At 42.3% G+C, this 25,965-nt stretch overlaps 1 protein-coding gene across 1 annotated transcript in view; it reads left to right on the top strand.

Moving 5' to 3' along the window:
* The first annotated feature begins 12,411 nt into the window (after positions 1–12,411).
* Positions 12,412–25,965, top strand: part of znf366 (zinc finger protein 366) — a 69,160-nt gene continuing 55,606 nt past the window's right edge. The window contains exon 1 of the mRNA XM_048527485.2: positions 12,412–12,524. The gene's annotated coding sequence lies outside the window, so the exon portion shown is untranslated. The remainder of the gene's footprint in view (positions 12,525–25,965) is intronic.

Below are 25,965 nucleotides of genomic sequence, written 5' to 3'. Positions count from 1 at the left end.
CCTTCATCAGAGAGGGGGATGGGGGGAGGGAACTGGAATAAATAGGGAGAGAGGGGGAGGCGGACCGAAGATGGAGAGTAAAGAAGATAGGTGGAGAGGGTGTAGGTGGGGAGGTAGGGAGGGGATAGGTCAGTCCAGGGAAGACGGACAGGTCAAGGAGGTGGGATGAGGTTAGTAGGTAGCTGGGGGTGCGGCTTGGGGTGGGAGGAAGGGATGGGTGAGAGGAAGAACCGGTTAGGGAGGCAGAGACAGGTTGGACTGGTTTTGGGATGCAGTGGGTGGGGGGGAAGAGCTGGGCTGGTTGTGTGGTGCAGTGGGGGGAGGGGATGCACTGGGCTGGTTTAGGGATGCAGTAGGGGAAGGGGAGATTTTGAAACTGGTGAAGTCCACATTGATACCATATGGCTGCAGGGTTCCCAAGCGGAATATGAGTTGCTGTTCCTGCAACCTTCGGGTGGCATCATTGTGGCAGTGCAGGAGGCCCATGATGGACATGTCATCAAGAGAATGGGAGGGGGAGTGGAAATGGTTTGCGACTGGGAGGTGCAGTTGTTTGTTGCGAACTGAGCGGAGGTGTTCTGCAAAGCGGTCTCCAAGCCTCCGCTTGGTTTCCCCAATGTAGAGGAAGCCGCACCGGGTACAGTGGATGCAGTATACCACATTGGCAGATGTGCAGGTGAACCTCTGCTTAATGTGGAATGTCATCTTGGGGCCTGGGATGGGGGTGAGGGAGGAGGTGTGGGGACAAGTGTAGCATTTCCTGCAGTTGCAGGGGAAGGTGCCGGGTGTGGTGGGGTTGGAGGGCAGTGTGGAGCGAACAAGGGAGTCATGGAGAGAGTGGTCTCTCCGGAAAGCAGACAGGGGAGGGGATGGAAAAATGTCTTGGGTGGTGGGGTCGGATTGTAGATGGCAGAAGTGTCGGAGGATAATGCGTTGTATCCGGAGGTTGGTAGGGTGGTGTGTGAGAACGAGGGGGATCCTCTTGGGGCGGTTGTGGCGGGGGCGGGGTGTGAGGGATGTGTCGCAGGAAATGCGGGAGACGCGGTCAAGGGCGTTCTCAATCACCGTGGGGGGAAAGTTGCGGTCCTTAAAGAACTTGGACATCTGGGATGTTTTTTACCGAAGATGGAGAGTAAAGAAGATAGGTGGAGAGGGTGTACAAAGAACAAACAACTGCACCTCCCAGTCGCAAACCATTTCCACTCCCCCTCCCATTCTCTAGATGACATGTCCATCATGGGCCTCCTGCAGTGCCACAATGATGCCACCCGAAGGTTGCAGGAACAGCAACTCATATTCCGCCTGGGAACCCTGCAGCCATATGGTATCAATGTGGACTTCACCAGTTTCAAAATCTCCCCTTCCCCTACTGCATCCCTAAACCAGCCCAGTGCATCCCCTCCCCCCACTGCACCACACAACCAGCCCAGCTCTTCCCCCCCACCCACTGCATCCCAAAACCAGTCCAACCTGTCTCTGCCTCCCTAACCGGTTCTTCCTCTCACCCATCCCTTCTTCCCACCCCAAGCCGCACCCCCAGCTACCTACTAACCTCATCCCACCTCCTTGACCTGTCCGTCTTCCCTGGACTGACCTATCCCCTCCCTACCTCCCCACCTACACCCTCTCCACCTATCTTCTTTACTCTCCATCTTCGGTCCGCCTCCCCCTCTCTCCCTATTTATTCCAGTTCCCTCCCCCCATCCCCCTCTCTGATGAAGGGTCTAGGCCCGAAACGTCAGCTTTTGTGCTCCTGAGATGCTGCTTGGCCTGCTGTGTTCATCCAGCCTCACATTTTATTATCTTACACCTAAGTATGAATTTGCTGTTCACACCACTCCTTTTGAGACTGTGTTTTCAACACCTGATGGGTTGGAAGTCTTGGAGGTCAGTTCACCCCTTTTGAGCTCTATTTGCTCTGAACTGCACTGTCCTGCTGTCAGCCTGAGAGCAGCTTGTATCTCTGATGAGGAACAAGAGGACTACAAGTATCAACAGACAGCAACACCAGCACCAGTGCTAACTGCTTGCTTTGCCACATATTGCTTCACAGGACATGGGCACTGAACACAAAATTTCCACTTACAAGGAGAAGAGATTTCAACACAGGGTTTAAGGCAGGCCATTATTTCTTTCGACAAAGGGGATCACCAGTGCATCAGGAGAGTCACATTTAGACAATTCTGAGATCATCAGCCTTTACTGCTGGGTAATCAGGTATTAGTCGGAGTTCCTGCATCCTAAGGCATGATGGCACAGCAATTGGCACTACTGCCTCAGACTCAATTCTAACATCAAGTGACTGTCTGTGGGAAGTTTGCATGTTTTCCCCATTTCCAATGAGTGCTCCGTTTCCCTTCCAAAGATATGCAGGTTAAGTGGATTGGCCATGCTAAATAGCCCTACAGTGTGCAGGCTCGGTGGATTGGCCATGGTAAATATAATGTTACGGGGCTAAGCTAAGAGAACAGATCTGGCAGGGTGCTCTTTGGAGGGTTGGTGAGACTTGTTGGGCAGAATGGTCTCTTTCTGCACTGTGGGGAATCTATGACTCCTGCCTGAGATCCACGCATGTTCAGATCCGGTGGTGAGAAGGTAAGCCATTTTTCTAATCCTCATGTGAAGCAGGGTTGTGAGGCCAGAGGGTGGGAGACAAGAGTGAGGGGTTGGTTTTCAGATGTTCCCTCTTTGTCCCTCTTCTGTGCCTCAGATTGCTCTGATTGGGGCAATCTGGCTCCTGGTTTCCCTTTCAGGAAATTAACCACCCTTCATGTCCATCAGGAAGGTGAAAAATCAGGCTGATCATACTTGTAATGCATGGCCTTTAATTGGTCACTTGAGGCCTTAATTTACTATGGATTGTGAAGGTCATCCATGAACACTCCTGTCCAGACGTTAATAAATGAGGTGGTCAGGAAGGCACGATGTCTCATCAGGGCCAACTCACACCATTATATTGTCCTTCTCCTCCACCTCTCCTACCACCTCAAGGGAAGGCAAAATCGTCTACTAACCCAATGCACTAACATACAATGACTTGGATTTATGGGCAGGATTTCAAAACCAAGTTCCAGATCTTGGCAGGACATCAAGAAAACTGCCAAGGTGTGGACAAGCATTTCCCTCAGAGCAGGAGACAACATTAAAGCTGAATCATCATAGGGCACTCTCACACACTTCCTGATCATTCCAAGACCAGCACAAGAGGAAGTTTCCTGTCCATATTATCTACCGGAATAGAACAAGTTGACCTCCTAAACTCCTGAAAATACAACCTAACTAAAAGGCTTGAAAGGTAGCTATACCAGTCATGGTGGAAGAAAGGAGTGGGATCAACGGGCTCAGAGGCTGGCCATGAACCAGGGCTGGGCCGGGGGCATGTCAATCCAGACTGAGACGAGCCATATCCAGCAGGAATCCGGGGCTTATTATGGAGCTGGGAAGACTGCTACTATAGCTCTTGGATCCACAAAGAAAGTTTAAAAGCAAATAAATCAAACGTGCCAGTCTAGATGGCTCAGTATCGATCTTCTCATGAATCCTCTTCAGTTCGCTGCATTATTCTAGACTTGGGTTGATGTCGCATCTGGTTTCCCTCATTGCTGTTGTAAGATGGTTTTGCTTTCTATAAAACCAGCAGGCCATTCGGTAGTCTGCGATTGGAGTACAATTATCTCACTGACCTTCAAAATTACGAGCTTGTGTTGCAAGAAAACATATTGAGAGTTTCTTTGGCTGTTCTAAGCTAGCAACACTTTAACAAGGAGAAATATAATCCTGAGGCTGCTTTTAGGTCCATGCCAGACCAATTTATTTTACATCTTAATTTATCAGACCCACTAACTGGGAAATTTCTTTATGATCAATAGCAAAGAAAATTATTTAAAAACTCACACATTTGCCACCTGCATCATCATAACTGACCTGATAAACTCCAGCCTGAGGTCATAAGTTACAGCTTGTAACTGAAATCCTAAGTGTATGGACAAATATACAAACAATTCAGGAAATAGGACTCTTAAAATAATCTTTTCTGTTGACTTACACCACAATAAAGTTCTATAATTTTTGCAGTTTGGAAGATAGTTTGAGAACAATGAAAAGCTTCATACTATAAATTGATGCATGAGCCTCACATTCAGAATATCAGCATGCACTTGCTCAGCACTGACCTGAATTTTGTTTTTGCATTGAGGGTCCCATCAAGTGACTCAATTTGGGTAGTCTGCTTTATTCAGGGCTATAGAGAAAAAGGACATCATGGATGGATGGCACCCTCACTTGTTGAGAGGGGTCTAGAAGTGTTGAAATCACTTGGACACATCCAGATGAGGTGGAGGGTAGATGTGAGGGCAGGTGGCACTGGTGCCAAGAGGGCAGGAAATGTTGCCTGAAGGTGCCTTTTCGTAAGTTAAAGAATCACCAAACAGAAAGCTCTCAACCTCCTGCGATCTCTCATTATGTCACCAGATAAAATAATGGGATGGAGCATCATATGCAAAATGAAAGATGCTCTACTTTCATACAGAAGCCATTATGGATAAAGAAAGAAAAGGTCTTGTTTGATCAATCAAGCTGAGCGGTGACTAAATAAAAGTATACAAAATGACGAGAGCTTGGATGAATGTACATGGAAGACACGTTTCTTCCTAACAGAGAGGTCGATTACCAGGTAAACAGCTGATTGTAGAAGATGGTTGAAGGATTAGACTGGATATGAGGAACAGCTTTTTCACCCAGTGGGGCGTCTGAAATTCACTGTCTAGTTTGTGGGGGCGAGACAGCAACTCTCAACTCATTTCAAAGGAACTTGGATCTGGGCCTAAAGCTCTGCAGGCTACAGGCCAGGTAATGGGAAGGGATTTAGAATAAGCAACTGGTTTATTCTACTGGTGCAGGCACAATGGAGTGAATATGTTATAACTTTTGTATCGTTCTGTCTCTCAGTTGTCATAGACAACAAAGGCAGAGATCATCAATCCCCGTGTTTGTCAAGTTATGATAATAATTTTGAAAGTCTCACCTTCAACTCAAATTATAGGATTTAAGTTCAGGACTTCAGGGGACTAGCTCACTGGAGTAAAACATTAGAACTTGAAGATCTTTGAAAGGATAAACTGCAAATGATGGCGAAAATGAAAGTGATCGAGAAAAAACCAGGAACTACACAGTGGTGAAAAGTTGATGAAAGAGGTAAAGATATAAAACATAACAAACAAACAAGTAAAACAGGAAGAGAAAACAAGAACAAAGAGAAAGAACAATGAGAGAAAACCAGAAAGTCATTAAAAAACATTGTTTTACGCTCTTATGCAATGTGCTTTCTGAATCATTTTCTAACATGAGATTTGATCACACAGCAGGCCCAATGATCACAAAGCAGGGATCTTTATTCCACTCCTCCTACACCAAGTCATTACAAATAGAAAGGGAAATTAGTGATAAACAAGGAATTATTTACACTGTGTACACATGGAATGACCATGTGGGTGAAATGGCACTGAGGGATTCCTTCATCTGTCTGTTTCCCTTCCCATTACTCATCTCCCCATCAAGGGCCTTCTTTCTTCGCAGCCTACAGGGATTGGAGCCTCCCTCTTTTGCGGTCACCATCCTGTCACCCAGAGTACACCCCCACAGGAGGCTACTTCAATCTTGGGAAGACTCTGGCAGGGGTCACCTGGTTCCTGTAATAGCCTCCCAATTACTAATTAGTGGTTATTTGCCACTGCCAGTTGGGTGGCTGCTTGCCACTTCAGGAACATTGCCCAGAGGGCAGGGGTCTTCACCCAATAGGCTGATGTCTTAATCTTCAAGTTCCCTCCCAGTCCTGCCTTTAAATCTGCCTCCAAGGGTCTAGGAAAATTCTGCCCAATGCTCATAATTCATCTCAGTTGTGACATAGTAAGAGCTGTCGTGAGGAGTATAGTGCAAAATTTCAACAGGGACCTAGGTAGGCTGGTGGACTGAATGGACACAGCCAAAGTACACTTTTGTGTGAAGAAGTGTAAAGTTGTATGTTTTGGCAAGAATTAATTAAAGGGGCACAATTCTTAAAGAACAGTGACACCTTGCTCTTCCTTGCTATCTTAGCTTTCACTGACTGTAACTCTTTAGATAACCAAAGCAAACCTGCCTTGCCTTGTCTAGACTCAGGGTCTTTCTAGCTTGCCTTGCCATTTAGTGCAGACACAAAGTCAGGAGCCTATCATGGTTCTCAGCAGTGATCAGTCAAGGCTTGGATATTATGCTGTAGGGTAATGTGCTGCATCAATGTTACACCTATACCACATGCAAGCAATACATGCAGAAAATGCATGTGCTTCACTCGAATGGCCATGTCAAAGTCTAAGAGGAATAAGGTTCTTGAATAGATTTGTAACTCGGGTTATGGATGCTGAGGTTGGTTCACTCGCCAAACTGGTTTGTTAGTTTGCAAACATTTCATTACCCTCATCAGTGCAGCCTCTGATGAAGACAGAACCAACGTGATATACAAGATTCCATGCAAAAACTGTGACAAACGTTACATTGGACAGGCAGGTAAGAAACTGGCCACAAGTACAGGTTGGACAGGGGTTAGGGAAACAATTCGTCCAGGCAGTCTGTCCACTGAAAGTTAATCGGGCCTCTGCTCAGGTGGGGATGTTGGGGAAGTAAATTGTGAGGACTGGAGACACCATACTGGGATATAGAGGAGAATAATAGTTATAAGGAATAAGCAGGCAACTAAATATATAAAAGGGTGAGGTGTTAAAAGTGTAGAAGGATAAGGGGCATTAAGGTAGGATTGGGATCACAACTAACCCGGCTTTGATGTGGATGCAATGCATTTGTATGTTCGATATTTGGTATAACTAAGCTGCGTACATGGGGTTAAGGGGTAAAGTGGAGAGGTGAGAAGCTGGTTCGACAGGTTGGGTGAGAATGTGCAAAAACTTATGCCAATGGTCTTGACAGAGAGGATCAAGCAGAAAAGAACATAAAAATTTGGGAGGTGAGTGGGTGTCACCTAGACTGAGAGGTGAGGCACTAGACTAGATTTCCATCATCATCTAAATTGTAAAAGTGCAAATAGAAATGAAAATGGATAGCCAGCAGTCCTGGAAGGTTTTGACTTTTGTATATTTTTAAGAGCTGTGGTGGTTCCGTCTCCTATATGTGGCTCTGGGACGTGGACTGTCTACAGCAGACACCTCAAGGTGTTGGAGCAGTACCACCAACACTGCTTTGTAAGATCCTACGAATCCACTGGGAAGAAGGATGTACCAACACTAGACTCCTTGGCCAGGCCAACATCGAGGCACTGACCACCATCCAGCTATGGTGGGGTAGGCATATTGTCCACATGACCCACGCGAGACTCCCCAAACAGGTGCTTTACTCCCAGCCTCGAAATGGCAGGTGAGCTCCAGGTGAACAGAGGAAATGTTTCTGTGATACCTTCAAGGCCTCACTGGCGAAATGCAACATTCCCACAGACACCTGGGAAGCACTGGCCCAAAGCCATCCAAAGTGGAGGAGGAGCATCTGGGGGACATCGAGCACCTGGAGACTTGCCGTTGGGACAAAACGAAAGCCAGGCGCAAACTGCGAAAGGTGCATGCTGCCACACCAAAGCCCCACCCACCCCTTCCCGAGACCACCACCTGACCCAAGCGTAACAAAGTCTGTGGTAGCTGTATCGGCCTGTACAGCCTCCTACAGATTCACCTTGAGAGTGGAAGAGAGTCATCGTCATCTCCGAGGGACCATCGATAATGGTGATGATTTTGAAGTCTTTCAAAGGGCATTAAACAATTACCCACACAGTACAAGTGGAGTATCTTTGTGATTACAAAAAGGTTGTATGCATACCCTGCACTGATTAAAATTTCAGGTCCCAAGCACTCTTGATCACATCATTCATGTTAAAAATCACATTGCAAATGGCTGTGAGGTACAAGCAATGTCTTGTGGCCTGGAAAGGTTCACACTAGTTGCCAGTTTCCATGACCTTTCTGGTTCCATAGCCCATACAATGTGCAGGAGCTTGTCACTTCACATGGAATGCCCACATTATTATCCTATATAAATGCTGTCTTTCTTGGGTACAGAGTGAACTGTGTTGGGGTTTCTCACAGAGTTTTAGAGGCCTACAGCACAGAAAAAGGTCCTTCTTTCCATTGTATTTATATATTTCAAATACCACCTCCTAACTATTCTAATTCTGTTTTCCAGTGCTTGGCCCATGGCCTTGTTGGCCTTAGCACCCAAAAACTACATCTTAATACTTCTTAAATATTCTGAGTGATTCCCCCTCTACCACCCTTCATTCCAGATTCTCACCACCCTCAGATTGAAAACGATTTTTGTAATATTTCCCACAAACCTTCTTCCCCTTTCCTTTAATCTATGCCCCAATCATTGGTCCCTCCATCAAAGAGAAAAGTTCCTTCCCGAGTACCCCATAAATGCCCCTCTCAATTTTATACATCTCAATCACATATACCTTCCCCCTCCACTCAATCTCCCCTGCTGTAAGAAAACAACCCCAGTCGATCCGAATGTTCTACATAACCGAAACCCGCTAGGCCCGACAACATGCCGTTAAATCTCCTCAGCCCATTCTTCAGTGCAATCACATCCCTCTTATATTGTGAATTTCAGAACTGCACACAACACTCTAGCTGTGGCCCAAACAACATTTTACACAGTTCCAGGATAACCTTCCTGCTACTAAACTCAATGCCTCAGACATGAGGAGCAAATATACTTTGTGCCTGCTTAACCACTTTACCTAGCCGTTCTGATACCAGTGGGCATTCACACCAAGGTCCTTCTGATCCTTGGTAGTTTTCAGGGTCCTCCTGTTCATCATATACTATGGGATGAAGGAGAGATCCTCGTTGTTGCTGCCACATGTACAATCTGATGCTGTAGATAGACATGAACAACATGGTATCACGCATTAGGCTACTTAGCAAGATAATACTCTATAATGTTGGACGTAGTAACTATATTGTTGGAGGTAGTATATTCACATGAATTGAGCATTAATTAACTAACGGAGGTCAGAGAGTTGGGAAAACGGGCTCATTTTCAAGATGAAAAGTCTGTCATCAGCAGCGTGCCACAGGAATCTAAGAACACAATATTCACAATACAAATCATGACTTAGACAAGGAAAGTGGATGTACGGTAACTTAGTTTGCAGATAACCCAAAAATAGGCTGGAAGGCAAACAACGAGGAGAGTGCAGGGTGTCAGCAGAAGGATACAGACTGGTTAAGTGTAAAGGCAAAACTTGGCAGATGGAATATAATGTGAAAATATGTGAGGTTATGGACTTTTTTTGGAATAATTGAGATGCTGAACATTAGTTAAATGCAGAAAGACTGCAGAAAGTGACAGTACAGAGTGATTAATGAGTAGCATACGTAAAATGCAAAGAGCTAGCATCCACGTTCAGTGCCCAATAGGGAAGGCTTGCAGAATACAGAATGCCATTGACCTTCTCTTTGTCTGGGCATTTCTCTGGGCCATGGACACACACTGACTGAGGTGGCAACCTTGGGCCAAGCTGGCAAGGTCTGTATCTTCTGGCACTCCTGTAGAAGAAATGATGGTCTTTTTCTGCACCACCCTGCCAAGTTCCCCTCGAAGTCACTCACCATCTTGACTCCAAAATATATCATCAATGCTTTGCTGCCACTGAGTCAAAATCCTCAAATTCCCTGCCTAATATCATTGTGGGCCAACCTAAAACACATGGACTGCAGCAGTTAAAGAAGCCAGCTCACTACCACCTTCTTGTGGGCAACTGGGGACGGGCAATAACAAACATAAAATCTTGAAAAAAACATGAGAATGTAATAACTAGGAGCTGGACTCAGCAATTCAGTTCCTTAAGTCTGCTCCTCCATATGATACAATCACCACTAATCTCATCTCAGCTCCAAATTGCTTCTCACAGCCTTTCAACCCATTACTAATTAAAAATTTGTCTATCTCCTCCTTAAATTTACTCAATGTCCCAGCATCCACTCCACTCTATGGTGGTGAATTCCACAGATTCATGACCCTTTGAGAGAAGTAATTCTCCTCATCTGTTTTACATCTGCTATCCCTTATCCAAAAACCATAGCCTCTCACTCTAAGTTGCCCAACACGAGGAAACATCCTTTCTACGTGTATTTTTTCATTCTGCTTTAGCATTTTATAAACATGGATTACATCTCCTCTCATTCTTCTAAACTCCACTACACCATAAGATGTAGGAGCAGAATTAAGCCATTCGGCCCATCAAACCTGCTGCACCATTTAATCACGGCTGAGATGTTTCTCAACCTCATTCTCCTGCCTTCTCCCTGTAACCCTTGATCCACTTACTAATCAAAAACCTATCTGTCTCGTTTTAAGTACACTCAATGCTTTGGCCTCCACAGCCTTCTGCAGCAATAAATTCCACAGATTAACCACCCTCTGGCTGAAGCAATTCCTCTTCATCCCTGTTATAAAAGGTTGTTCCTTCACTTTGAGGCTGTGCCCTTGGCTCCTAGTCTCTCCTGCTAGTGGAAACATCTTCTCCACATTCACTTTATCCAGGCACCTCAGAACTTTGTAAGTTTCAATCAGACTGTACCCTTATCCTTCTAAACTCCACCAAGCGTGGTCCCAGAGGTCTCACCCATTCCTCACATGGCAAGCCCTTCACCACTGGGATCATTTTTTGTAAACCTCCTGTGGATTCCCTCCGATGCCAGTGCATCCTTCTTTGGATATGACATCCAGGACTGCTCTCAATATTTCAAATGCTAGCCCTCTTGAAATGAATACTGATACTGTATTTGCCTACCTAACTGCCAACCAAACCTGCAGCTTAACCTGAAGAGAATCCTGATCTCAGACTTCTGAGTCCTTTTGTGCTTCAGATTTCTGAAGCCGTTCCCTGTTTAGAAAATAGTCTATGCCTCTAATTTTCCTACCAAAGTGCACAACCTTACACTTTCCAATTTTATATTCCATCTCCACTTCTTTGTCCACTCTCCAGGCCTGTCTAAGTTCTTCTGCAGCCTCCCCAGAGAGAGACAGGACTAAACTGCTTAATATTTCTTCGTAAGTCAAAACCCTCAACTCTGGAATCGATGTGATCAAAATGTTGGCCCAGCCAGCAAGTGAATAAAAGAACTCCTTTCACCAGGAAGTCCAGGTCCCTATTGCTGAAGCAGGATGCTAACTTTCCTTTCTCAGCCTCCTCTGGGGAAATTCTTCACACAGGAACCATGAAGGGCAGTTCCTGAATGACAGTAGTGACCAGGTTTACAGCTTCATTTTAAACATGGTATCAATGCCAGGAATCCCAGGGGATCTTGGCTGTGGTAAGTAATTCCACGACTTGTGAGTGCACAAGTGCACCATAGGAAAGTGATGCACAAATCATGAGACAAAGTCTGAGAAAACAGAGAGAAGCCCTCTTCAAAACTCCATGAAAATGGCACTTAGCCTATTGTCAGTCAAATTTCATTTGGATTATTCCAGAATGAATACAATTTCTTATGGCTATGCAGGCTCAGCCTGTACTCATTATTGTACATGTACATACTGTATTCACATACTTTTACAATTCTGACAGGGTTTGACAGATGTGCTCCTTTGTCAGGAAATCTAGTACTGAGCACAAATGGGAGAAAAAGGATTCTCCCATTTACTGGAGCTAAAGAGGAACTTCTTTTTGCAGAGTTTCATTAATATTCTTTACTCCAGAGATTAATGGAGATTGGATCATCAAATGTATTTAAGGCTGAGTTAGACAGATTTTTGATCTCCAGTATTATGGTGGGCAGCCTTGATCAAATTAGTCATGGTACTGTTAAATGGCATAACAGGCTCAAGGGATAAAATAGCCTACTATTGCTTTTATTTCTTATATTTTCATGCTCTTATGGCTTAAAATGAAGCATGTTATTTTTATTCGGGTTGTATTGCACCAATATTTCTTGTACATATTATTGCATTAAAATGTTATTATTCACCTGAAGTGAGAAATACAAAATTGAGTTTGCAATTAATGTATACATTTAATGATGTGTATGAAAGGCACTGCAAACTGGCTTTTGTTCTACTACTAGTATTTGGTAGTTTGTGCTTGAATACTTATCTTTTAGAAAAATAACACACCCTTGCAAGCAAGCAGTGCCCCATTCTAGGCTGGGAATGAAGGTTCAAACCTCTATCTAATTTCCTTTTTTGTTGTTTCCATATGAATCTTTTTTTTCTCAGAGAAAGATGACTATCTGGAGTTTCCTTATTTTTTTGCAGGAAGTCAAAGGGCTGTTGGCTTCCTCTCCCCTCCCTTCCTTCCTTTTTTTCCGAAGGTACTCATCTGTAAAAAAAAGAACGAAGTAATTTTGTTCCTGTTCTCCTTCTTGGGGAGCTTCAAGCTGTGGCACTTTAAGTTCCTTTTCTAAATTAAATCTCTGTGTGGAGGCTGTGAAGAGCAGGTAGACAGTTCTGTGCTCTGTCGACATTAAGGACACTCACTGGTAAGTTGCATTGAGTATTGTAGCTTTGAGCTTTTGACATTTAGATTGACCGAAAGGTAATATTCTTAAGATTTTTAGTCTAATTCATCAACAAATGCAATTGATTATAACCATATAATATCACATAGGATTCATACAATGCTACAAAGGTGTCTGCTGGTTCAACTGAGTTTCTTCACTGGTAATTCTATGGCTGTAAAAATGCTATATTTTTAGCATTGAAAAAAGTAGGAAGTTATTATGAATGCAAGTGCTGGTGACCAGAAAGAGATATTCAGTTCTTTCTGTGTATGTTTATCTTTGTGCTGAAAGCAAGTTTGGGTTCAAAACTTACAAACTGTCAAACTTTCAGCAGAGCCTCCCTTTCCATTCAGTCTCAGAGTTTTATATTAGTCCTTCAAAACAACATTTTTCACATGTTTAAAAATGGAACAGTGCTAATGGTAATGATTGTCCAGCTGAATAGTTTGTGTACACTCAAAATGTTCATCTAAGAATCAACATTTGCAGATTTACTGATGTGTTACTCAGGTTAAACATTCAAATATATAACCAGAGTAATATTTACAAAATTTTATTTGTAAGCATTTGTTCCATTAAAGCTTAAATAGACGACATTCAAATTGATAAATATATTTAAAAGACTGAGAAAGATCAGATTTGCCTACCTTTGGGATTGATGCTAGAGAAGCATCAATAACAGACAACACTACACAGGGCCACACAATATTGATACATTGTGGTATGTAGAAAACATGAAACCAGTTTGAAATTTGCACATTATACTGAGCAAATCCATTGTATTGACCAAAAATAACATTAAGTAATATCAATGTTTAAGCTCAAGAGAAAAAAAGCATAAGCTGCTTTATAACATTTAATAGCTTAGTAATTGTAGAGTTTTTAAATCATAATTCAAAAAATTGTCAAAAATTAATTTGATGACTTGTGTCAGATGATCGGCTCTAAAGAGATGCATGACTATATTACGTAAACTAAAACAGTCTTCCTCCAACTGCAGGTACTAAACTAATTGCATTAGGCAATGCTTTGCAAAAGAAACTAATGTTTCAAACTAAATCTCTGTCTCAAATACACGCGCACATATACACACGCGCACACACACACACATTCGACACAGAAAAATTGTGATAATACGGATATTCTCCAAGATCACATCAGAAAGATTTATTCTGTGGGATAATCATGCTTCAAATGCAGAAGGACAAATTGAAACTAAAAGTATTAAAAACGGGAAGCGTCAAACCTTTAATCAGGGCTTAAAGGTGAATTCCCAGGGACAAATTAAAACAAATGGCATAAACAAAACACTGTCCTGCCCTTTTGTCAGTGAATTGTGTCAAGTTTGAAGCAGCCTGCTGGTTTTCACTTCTGTATTTCAGCAATCCATTTTGAATCTTTCACAGATTTCCACTCAGCTACTTACTGTCAATAATGCCAACACTTTGAGGAGTTAGTCCATAAATTTCCGCAGGGGATCCTGCTTGATATCAAAACAAGCATTTAGATAGGTTTTGTGCAATCAATCTAATTCAGTTGCAGTCAGTCACTCAGCTTTGATAAAGAATATTAAGAGTGAAAATAATGAGTGCAGCATTTCATTTGAAGCACATAGAATGATTTTCCGAGAACTGATCAGGTGCTCTATCAACGCAAATCCTATATCTTGCTTTGTAAACTCTGCTCTGGATGCAACTGGAAAATAGAGCTTTGATCATAATCCGATCAGCCATGATTTTATTGAATGGCAGAGCAGGTTCCGGGATGACCTATTCCTGCTCCTGTTTTTTCTGCTCTTACTTTTGAAATTGTATTTATATGATGGGAAAAGACAGTTACCACTTTTTTATAGCAAATATAATTAACTCTTTATGTTCTGCACACACTTCCACTGAATTATGTACTGCAAAAAGATTGAGTTGTTTAGTGGGGCAGCACACTATCCTTTCCCGTCTGGAACCTGAATCCAAAGCTATCTCAGACTGAGAAAATTCTATTGCTTTTTGAAAGGGAATGCGTTGACATTGCGCTACGTTAATAATGAATACATCAATATGTCTGCATGAACTAAACATTATAGAAAACAACAAAAGCAGTAGTAGTCCATTCTGCCCACTCTGCCAGCCAGCATGAACATGGATCCTCTGCCACAACACTATACTTCCACACTCTCCCCATGCCCCTAGATGTTTTTAATTTCTATTAACTTGTCTATTTCTTTCTTCAGTATATTCAATGACTTTGCTTCCATAACATCCTGTGGTAGAGAATTCTACAGGTTGACCACCATCTAAGTAAGAAAAGTCTCTTCATCTCAGTCTGAAATGGCCTGTCATGATTCAAGGCCCCTTGTTCTTCCCATCACTTTAGTTATCCAGACAACTGAGGCAAACCAAACTCCCAGAAGTGTCAAAGAATTAAATACACAACATTTTTGTCAGCATTTATAAAGGCAAAAGATAAGTGAATGTTTTTGGTGCAACCAAATTTTTCACCAATATTGTTTACTTTCACTTTATTATTTACATTTCTAATAACTTGTGCTTTTTAGTTCAAACTGCATTTATAGTTTAGTGATGGCTCTCTTCCCTTGAAATCAGAAGGTGCAGGTTCAAATCCCACTACATTGGTACAGGCATGATGGGCTGAAAGGCTGTAACCATTCTCTGATTCTGTGATTCTATGTAATGCAGTTCTACGCTGTTAATGGTTCTGCATTTTGGATGAAAAAAGTAAAATGAGGTCCCACTCCTGAGGCATATGTAATGAATTCTGATGGCAGAAGAGCTGATGTCCTGGCTAATTTTAATCTTTGAACCAAAACGCTCACCAGATTGATTCCTGGGATGGCAGGATTGTGATTTGAGGAGAGATCGGGTTGACCAGGCCCTCATTCACTGGAGTTTAGAAGAATGAGAGATGATCTCATGGCAACTTCCTGTGGGCAAATGCTTTCAAAAATAAATTTCTGACCATGAAATATTTTGCAACATAGTAAGACTGTGGATCTATATAGATATAAAGCTAAAGTATATCGTTACAGAACTTGCAGTTTTTCAACACTCTTACAGTGGGCAAAGCAATGGATACATTACCATGAATGTACCATTAATTACCATGAAACTATTATACAGAACTGGGTTTGAGATTAATTTGCAAAATACAGTAAAGTGGTGTATTTGGTTGCACTAATATTCCACAAGTGACCAGGAAAAAATCATACAGATTAAATAATCTTAAAATGGAGTTATGTGATATCATTGGTGTGATGATGGGGACTAAGGACAAACAAAAAGCTTTTTTAAATGTCTGTGTATTCATTCTTCATAAATAGTGATGTAGGAGGTCAATGAGCTCAGGACGAAAGCAGTTTGAGATTTGAAAGATCTCTGCTTTGGCAAAATAAATGGACTCTGTGGTTCTACACTAAATAAAAACTCATTTAGGCAATCTCAAATGCTTGTGAGATGCTTGTTAAGAAAGGCGAAAACAACGTTATTAACAGAATAGACAAAATTCCACCACTGAATCACTGCGTGGCGGCACAGTGGCTCAATGGTCAGCATTACTGCCTCACAGTGTTAGGGACTGAGGTTTGATTCTAACCTTGGCAACTGTTTGTGTGGAGTTTGCTTGTTCTCCCTGTGTCTGTGTGGGTTTCCTCCAGGTCCTCCTGTTTCCTTCCATCGTCCAAAAACGTGCAGGACAGTTGAATTGGCCATGCTGAATGCCCTATAATGGCCGGGGATGTGCAGGCTAGGTCATTTAGCCATAGGAAATGCAGGTTTACAGGGATAGAGTAGGGGGCGTGAGTCTGGGTGGGTTGCTGTTTGGAGTGTTGGTATCGACTCGATGGGCTGATAATCTCCAAAAGCCAGCATACTGAGGGCTGCCATTGATCAGAGCCTGAACAGGACCAGCCACATAAACATTCTGGTTACAAGAGGTCAGATGGCGGAATTCCCTGGTGAACAATTCATCTCCTCGTCCTCTACCTGTCCACTATCTACAAGACACAAGTCAGGAGTGTGATGGAAAACTCCCCACTCGAATGCAGCTCCAGTAACAGTGAAGAAACTTGATGCCATCCACTCAAAGCAGCTCACTTAATTGGCACCCGACCTGCCACCATATGTATATAAATGGAGAAAACAAAAGCCTGACTGGGTCATTTGGCCCATCAAGCATGTTCCACCATTCAATATGAACATGTTTGATCTTCTATTTCACCTCCATACTCCTGCCCTCTTCCACAGCCTTCAACAATTTTTGCATATAGAAATCTATTTCTTTCTTAAATACATTGAGAGACTTCTCCTCCAAAGCCTTATGTGTACAGTTCCACAAGTTCATCACATTCTGAGTGAAGAAATGTCACCTCACCTGATACCTTGTTGTCCAATCCCATATCCGGAGACCATGACCTCATGTTCTAAATCCACCAGATTCAGGAAACATCATCCCTGCATCAATTTGTCCAGCCAAATATACATCAGAATCTTATATATTTCAATGGGATCACCTTTTGTTTTTCTAAACTCTGGTGAATACAGGACTAGTTGACTTAATCTCACTTCATGCAACAATCCTGCCATCCCAAGAATCATACTGTTGAACATTAACTGCACTCCCTCTTTGGCAAGTGCATTCTTTCTTGGATAAGGAGAGCAAACAGCACACAATACTCTAGATGTGGTCTCACCAAAACTCTGTAAGACATCCTTGCTTCTGGACTCAAATCCCCATGCGAAAAAGGCCAATATATCATTTCCTCCCGAATTACTTAGTGCACCTACTTTCACTGACTGGAGTACAAGGGCACCCAGGCACCATGTTGTGCATCAACATTTCCCTATCTATCACCATTTAATTAATAGTGTTCCATTCAGTTTTTCCTATCTGAGTGGATAACTTTTCGCTTATCCACTTTGTACTGTATTTGCAACCTATTCAATTCGTCTAAAATGCCTTAAAGCCTATTTATTTCCTGCTCATCACTCACAATCTTACCAAGTCTGTGTCATCAGCAAACCTGAAAATATTATATTTAATTCCTTCATTCAAATCAGTGATATATATTATGAAAAGCTGGGGCCAAGCACTGATCACTGTGGTACTCCACCTGTCACTGCCTTCCATAGTGAACATTCATTTCTATTCATTAATTCCTGTCCATGAAACGATTCTCAGTCATGTCAACATATCATGCGCAATTACATGTGCTTTAAATTTGCTCACTAGCCTTCTATGTGGACTTTACTGAAAGTTTGCTTAAAATCCAAATGTGCCACATCCACTTGTTTTCCCTTATTTATTCCCTGACTTCACCTGATGAAGGAGCAGTGCCCTGAAAGCTTTTCATTTCAAGTAAACCTGTTGGACTATAACCTGTTGTTGTGTGATTTCTGAGTCTGTCGGCCTCAGTTCAACACTGGAACCTCCACATCACATTTATGCCAATTCACTCGCACCACCACAGCTAAGAGTGGCAACATTAGTTAGTACATACAAGATGCGTTATAGCAATTCACCAAGACTCTGTCCTCAACTCCTTTCAAATGTATGACATCTACCACCTAGAATGATGAGGACAGCAAACTGAATGAAACACCACCTCCACAATGTTCCCTTTCAAGTCTTATACCATTCTGATTTGGAACTTTTTTGCCACTTCTTCACTGTCCCTGAGTCAAAGTCCTGACTATCTTCTCTAACAGTTGATTCAGTATGGTCTTTAAATGCTTCTGGCATTAGGTGGTTCCAAAGTATTAAACAATAGCAATAATATGAAATCATAATATGGCAGATGGTAGAAATCAGAAATAAAAACAGAGGTTGAAATGATCAACCGGTTCTAGTAATGTTTTAGGTCTGTGAACTTCTTGCTCGTGAACATCAATGCTAATTGTATCGTCATCCCATGAATTTCCATCTTTTGGATACTGAACTAAGAAGGCAATAATTAAACAGGGTTATACCTGCAGATCCATTCTGTAATATTGTTTAGCCCTTCAAGTTCTGAATTCCATTTGCAGTTCTTGGCACATGCTGTTAACTATAATTGACGATTTTATTAAATTATCCTCTCTTCTTTTATTTCTCTGGTATCATTGAGCCATCTGCCATTAGGCTCATTCTGTGAAAGCAAGCATTTTAAAGGACAAGGAGCAAAGATGGATACATGGAGTTATGAACAGCCTGTATCTCATTGAATGGCAGACAAGACTTGAGAGAAAGGCTAAAATTAACACTGAGAATGCTGGAGAAACTCAGCAAATCTGGCCACGTTTAAAGTCAGAGGAATAGAAGTTAGGAAACTGTGAGAAAGATACAAATAAAGGAAGGGACTGACAGAAAGATACGTGAGACAGCAGAGAAATGAAACTGAACTAGAGTTTGGAAATCAAAGTGGAAGAAAAGACACCATTTGGATTTGAAGGAGAGACAGCAAGATGAGAATAAGGAAGAAGATGAATGCAGAAGTGAGGGAGGTGAAAGATAAAAATTGTGCCGAATGAGAGACAGACGTGATGGAGAAATAGAAGCACGGGGAAAGAGTTTTTTTTATTCGCTAGCAGAGCCGGCATTTATTGCCCACTCGTAGTTGTTCTTGAGAAAGAGGGTAGTGAGCTGCCTTCTTGAATTGCTGATATCATTTTAGCATTGGTACACCCAAAAAACTGTTGAGGGAGGGAATTCTGAGATTTTTACTCAATGACACTGGAAGATTGGTGACACGTTTTTAAGTTAGGTAGTGAGTGGCTGGGGGTGGGGGTGGGTGTTTGTGATGTTGGTGGTGGTGGTGGATAGAACAACAAATGAAGGAGGAAAGTAACAGAAAAGCAGAAGTGAAAGCAGAAGGAGACAGTCAAGCAGAGTGAAAAAGTTTTTAAAAAATGAAAGAGAGCTGCATTCTTGGTGCAAGACGAAGAAGACACTGTCAGTTTGACATTTCTGGGTCAATAAACGTAGGAGCAAATTACTGCAGATGCTGAAATCTGTACTGAAAACAACATATGCTGGAGATCACAGCAGGTCAGACAGCATCCAGGGAGAGAGATCAAGCTACTGTTTAGAGTCTGGAAGACTCTTGGGTCAAGAAAGGTTGAGTGCAAATTAACAGGTAACTTTGTTTAAATTCATTATCAAGAATGACAATTTGCTTGAGAGAAAGCTTGAGTGAAGGCAGACAGGTAGAAACTTGCATAGGGAGAGCATGCATCTGGACATGGCTTCAGCATTGCTATTTCCACTCTGTGAACGATTGCATGCTTGCCTCAATTGCAAAGTGATATGTTCATATTCAACATTATGCTCAGTATCTCCCTCATGTTTTTTGACATTTTGAACTCCACTGCAATGATATTCCAATGTTCCCACTAAACTGCATTGACCGATATGATAATTCACACACTTAGAACTATTTCCCAGAATACGTCTAGCAGCCTGGAATTAGGAACACACACACATGGTTAAGTAATTGAACAAGTTTCACAAAGTGTTGCCATAACATTGTGACTTCATGAATTGGTAGCTTCAGTAGTAACACAGGAGTTAGCTCAATGCTGTCAGTATATCAGGCTAGCCACCTGAGATAAACTGTAGAGCAAAATAACTGCCTTGTATTGAAGTTTTCACCCTGAATTAATACCAACAGTAAATCTAATGTTAAAGCCCTTAAAGTATAATAATCATAAAACTGAAACCTGACATTTATAGCATTAACTATTGTGGAGCTGATCAATGCAACAAACAATTAAGGATCAAGAGTCTAGGCCCAAAATATCTGCTTTCCTGCTCCTAAGATGCTGCTTGGCCTGCTGTGTTCATCCAGCTCCACACATTGGATCATAAACTGCCATTTGCACTACCTTCAATGGGATGCCGCTACCAGTCACACATTCCCCTCCTCTCCCTTGTCTGCCTTTTGCAAGGATGTTGGCACACCATGGTCCACTCCCAACATCTCCTCACACCCCCATGGAAGGTCTCCTTACATGCCCCGGAGCCTCTTCTCACACCCCCATGGAAGGTCTCCTTACATGCCCCGGAGCCTCTCCTCACACCCCCATGGAAGGTCTCCTTACATGCCCCGGAGCCTCTCCTCACACCCCCATGGAAGGTCTCCTTACATGCCCCGGAGCCTCTCCTCACACCCCCATGGAAGGTCTCCTTACATGCCCCGGAGCCTCTCCTCACACCCCCATGGAAGGTCTCCTTACATGCCCCGGAGCCTCTTCTCACACCCCCATGGAACCTCTCCTTACACCCCCCAGAGCCTCTTCTCATACCTCCATGGACCCTCTCCTCACAACCCCATGGAACCTCTCCTTATACCCCCATGGAACCTTCCAATGCAATCATAAAAGGTGTAACATTTGCCCATTTACTTCCTCCCTCCTCACTATCCAAGGCTCAGATAAACCTTCCAGGAGAAGCAGCCATTTACCTGCATTTCACTCAATCTATTCTATTGTATTTGCTGCTCACAATGTGGCCTTCTCCACACTGTGGAGATGAAGTGTGGACGAGATGAGTGCTTTGTGGGACACCTACATTCTGTCCATAAAAATGACCCCAAGCTTCCAGATGCCTGCCATTTCAACACAGCATTGGATTGCCTGGCCAACATATCTGCCTCAGGCTTGCTGCAGTGCTTTAGCAAAGCTCAGCACAAGCTGTAAGGACAACAAGTCATTTTCCACATGGGGACCCTGCAGCTTTCAGGACTCACTATCAAGTTCAATAATTTTAGGACCTGAACATCTCCTTCCATGTCCAACTGCCACATCCACACCTTTCGCCCTCTCATTGCATGTGCTACTTTTATCACAGCCAATCCATTTTCACCTACTAATAGTGTCTATTATCAGCTTTTCTTTCTGTCTATCTCATTATTTCCATCCCTTTGTCTGACCATTTGTTATTCTCTCTCTCTCTCTCTCTCTGGGCTTTCTCCCTGCCAATTGTTTATTCGAGGCCTCACGCCAACCCTGCTTTCAGCATATAGACTAAATTTTTCCTAGCTACAGTCAGTTCTGAAAAGGGGTCACTGTACCCAAAACCTTAAATCTGTTTCTCTCTCCACAGTTACTGCCAGACCTGTTCAGTTTCTATAGCAATTTCTATCTTTGTTTCAAATAATTACCTTGCTTTTACTGTCCAAAACGTTTGCTATATTTTCTTCATTACATTCGTACAAAATGCTATTAATATTATATCAATAGTTAAAGGTAACACAAAAACTGTGAGGAACTCAAATCTGTGTAATAGTTTTAAAAGCTAGCATCAGCTTTTGGGCACTAATAACACTCACTCAAATTTGGGATTTCTTCTATCTTGTAAATTCTTTTATCCAGAAAAAGACTTTAAAATCAAACTTGATAACAATAAGGAATGAAAAGAAGTTTCACATTGTTATTAAACTTAGCATCAAGTATGGAAAATCACTTTTCTAAATGATTCCCTTTCTCAGTCTCTTCTGTTCACCGGCCTGTTTATTACAAAACATTCTACATCAGACGTGAGGAATAGGTTATCTAGATCAAGAATAATGGGAAATGTTTTGATGTGTAATCATTGTGCAAACATGCCTGGTGATAGCTCACTGTGTAAATTAATTAATTTTGATGCTTTAAATTAATGGTCTAAAAGGCACATATTGCACTAACCTGAGACTAGTGTAGGCTGTGAGCAGTGAGAGACACCACCAGTAATGCAATGTCAGAAAATGACTGTTTCGTTGTCAATGACATTATGCAATTTGTTAACTGAAGTAAACAAGGCAATGAAGCCAGATGGTGTTATCTTTGTGGAGCCCAGGTGAGATCAGATTTTCTTTTATTCATTCACAGGCTATGGACATTATGGGCCAGAACTAGTCCGCAGGGGGTATGTCCAGTCATAGTGCTCTTAGCAAGGAGTTACAAGATTTTGACCAATTGATTGTGAAGAAACAAACCTATAGTTCCAAGTCAGGATGTAATGTGCCTTCAAGGGAACTTGCAGGTGGTGGTGTTCGAAGGTGGTAGGGCTTCATATGTTTGGAAGATGCTATTGAAGGATCTGTGGTGAATTTCTATGGTACATGTTGCAGGTGACACACAATGCTCCTGAGATGCTGCTGGGCCTGCTGTGTTCATCCAGCCTCACATTTTATCATCTTGGATTCTCCAGCATCTGCAGTTCCCATTATCACTGCTAACACTGTATGCCGGTGGTGGGTAGGGAGGGTATTGAACATTGAATGTGCGACTGTGTTGCATTATCCCTGCATTGTATCAAACTTCTTGAGTATTGTTGGCGTTGCATTCACGCAGGCAATTGTAGAATATTCCATCACAGACCTGACTCGTGCATTGTACATGGTGGATAGGCATTGACAGGAGGTAAATGAGTCATTGCAGGACTTTTAGCCTCTGAGTTGTTCTTACTGTCAGTTATTTATAAGGTCAGCGCAGTTCCATTTCTAGTCAATGGTAACCTCCAGGATATTGATAATGGAGCATTATATGATGGCTATGCTATTGAATGTCAAGGGAATATGAGTAGATTCTCTCATTGAAATACAGGCATATAAAATCGGAGCAGGAATGCTTCATTCAGCCACTCAAGCTTGCTGCACTATTTAATCAGATCACGTCTGATATAATTGTGACCTCACGTGTGCGCTCCTGCCTACCCTTGATAACCTCCCAGCCCTTCCACACACAGATCTGAACAACTTTTCCCTCTGAAATATTCAAAGGCTCTGATTGCATCTACATTTCAGGATCAGAGTTGCAAAGATTTGTGACACCTGGGGACTGAAACTCCTCAGCTAATGTTTCTGCTTTCTCCCCATAACCCTCAATTCCCTTACTGATTTAAAAATCTGTCAACCTCAGCCTTGAATATGCTTAACCACCCGACCTTAACAGCCCCCAATGTTAAAGAATGCCACAGATTCACTACCCTATGAGAGAGGAAATTTCTCCTCATTTCTGTCCTAATTGCGTGACCTCTTACTCTGGGATTATGCCCTCTGATCCTAGACTGTCCCAAAAGAGGAAATAATTTCTCCATATCCATCCCTATCAAGTCCTCAAGAATCATGTATGGTTTGGAAGGGGTGGACGCTAGGAAGTTGTTCCCGTTAGGCGGGGAGACTAGGACCTGTGGGCACAGCCTTAAAATTAGAGGGGGTAAATTTAAACCTGAAATGAGACGACATTTCTTCAGCCAGAGAGTGGTGGGCTTGTGGAATTCATTGCCACAGATTGCAGTGGAGGCCGGGACGTTGGATGCCTTCAAGGCAGAGATCGACAAATTCTTGATCTCAGAAGGAATCAAGGGCTACAGGGAGAGTGCATGGAAGCGGAGTTGAAATGCCCATCAGCCATGATTTAAATGGCGGAGTGGACTTGATGGGCCGAATAGCCTTACTTCCACTCCTATGTCTTATGGTCTTATGGTCATATATCTTTCAATAAGACCCCCTCTCATTGTACTAAGCTCGAATGAGTAGAGGTCCAATTTACTTAATACTATGCTCATATGAAAAATCCATTGGTATCCAAGACTAACCTAATGAATAACCTTCTCTGATCCACCTCTGGTGCCATGTATCTTTCCTCAGATAAAGACATCAAAATTGTTCAAAGTATCCTAGACGTAGCCTAACTAATGTCTTGTGTAGTTTTAGCAAGACTTCCTTATTTTCATATGACATCTCCTTTGCAATAAATGCCAACATTCTGTTTGCCTTCCCTATTACCAGCTGATTTTGTAATTTATGCACAAGGACTTCCAAATCCCTCTGCCTCAGGACAGAGCAGAAACTGCTTTCTGTAGTCTTCTCCATTTAAATAATATTCAGTTCCCACATTCTTCCCACCAAAATGCATAACCTGATATTTTCCCACAATCTATTCCATCTGCCAAATTTTTGCCCACTGACTTAATCTATGTCTTTCCTTCTCCAACATTTCCACCACTTGCCTTCCCACCTGTTTCCAACAGTGCTCTGTATAACTGAAACATAACCTCCTTATTTTTCTACTTAATGTCCCTTGCAATAAATGATAACATTCTATTAGCTTTCTTAAGTTTTTGCTGTTCTTTTAACTTTCCTGAATACTTGAGGCTGTTGCCTGTCACTTAAGTAGGGTGTATGTTACTTTCCACTTAACAGCCTAGGGCTGGATATTATTCTGGTCTTACTGCGTACAGACACAGACTGCTTCAGTATTGGAGGAGTCCACAGTTGTGCTAAACTTTGCGCAGTCATCAGTGAGCCTTATAATGGAGGGAGGGTTATTAATGAAGCCACTGAAGATTATTTCCTATATCGCCTTTGTTATTGCCTAAAATATCCAAGTTGTTGTTGATCACAGTGGACTGAAGTGGTTCCAGAAAAGATCTCTGTGGGAAACCACTACCCACTTCCTACTACCTGAGAGATGTCTGTAAGTCTGATTCAGTGTCCTCCCTTCTTCCGGCTTAGCCAATTTTTAATCTAACTTGAACACCCTCTCCCTAGTTCCTGTGCACTTGTACACTTCTAATGGTCTTTTCTGTGAAAACTTATCAAAAAGAAAGACCATTTGCTTCCTATCCACTCAATCTGTCCCAAATAAACTTAATCAGCTTTTTCAAATGTAATCTTGCTTCTGTCGCTGATTCAATTCTTATTTTTCTTGTTAGGTATCTTGTTAAAAATTCCAAAATTTTCCAAAGCTGATTTGTTACACTAATAAGGTATCTTTTAATTATTGATAAGAATTATAAAATCATAAAATCAGGAAGCACGTCGAGATGCCATCTTGCTCCTCAATTCTGCACCAGTTGAATTAGTCCCACACAATATTCTTCTCCATGCTCTCCAATGCTTTCTTCCTTCTTCCAATTTAACTCGGAAGTTACTGATGTATCTATCATGCTGTTCAGGATTATACTTCCTTTCATCACTACCTGCTTTATAAAGTAATATATCCCCACAGTGATTCTGGTTTATTTGTTAACCACTGTAATGCTGTGATCTCTGGCTGGTGAAGCTTGAGGCATGAGAAAACTTCCTCTTACAGACAGTATTTAAGCCATCACAATTTCAAACATCAATATCAAATCCTCCATATCCATCTCTGCAGAACTTTGCAAATTGTCTCTCTCCATCTAAGCAAAACAACCCCTGCTTCTTCAGGTCTATCCATGCAACTGTAATCCCTCATTGTGGATCCATTTCAGGAAATCTTTTCTGTACTCTGGCCAAAACCCTTACTTTCTTCCTGAAGTGTGGTGCCCAAAATTGGGTACTTAATTCTAGCTGGGGCTGATCTGGTGTTTCATGTACTTTCGAACGCCCTATCATTCGACATTATAAATTTAGCAGTTATCTATAATAACTCCAAAATGACACCCAGAGAAAATGTTTTCATAAAAC

Source organism: Stegostoma tigrinum, chromosome 3 (assembly GCF_030684315.1).
Source record: "Stegostoma tigrinum isolate sSteTig4 chromosome 3, sSteTig4.hap1, whole genome shotgun sequence".
In the NCBI taxonomy this organism is placed as follows: Eukaryota; Metazoa; Chordata; class Chondrichthyes; order Orectolobiformes; family Stegostomatidae; genus Stegostoma; species Stegostoma tigrinum.
The sequence above is the reverse complement of the archived record's forward strand: the minus strand, read 5'-3'. Positions and strand labels throughout refer to the sequence as shown.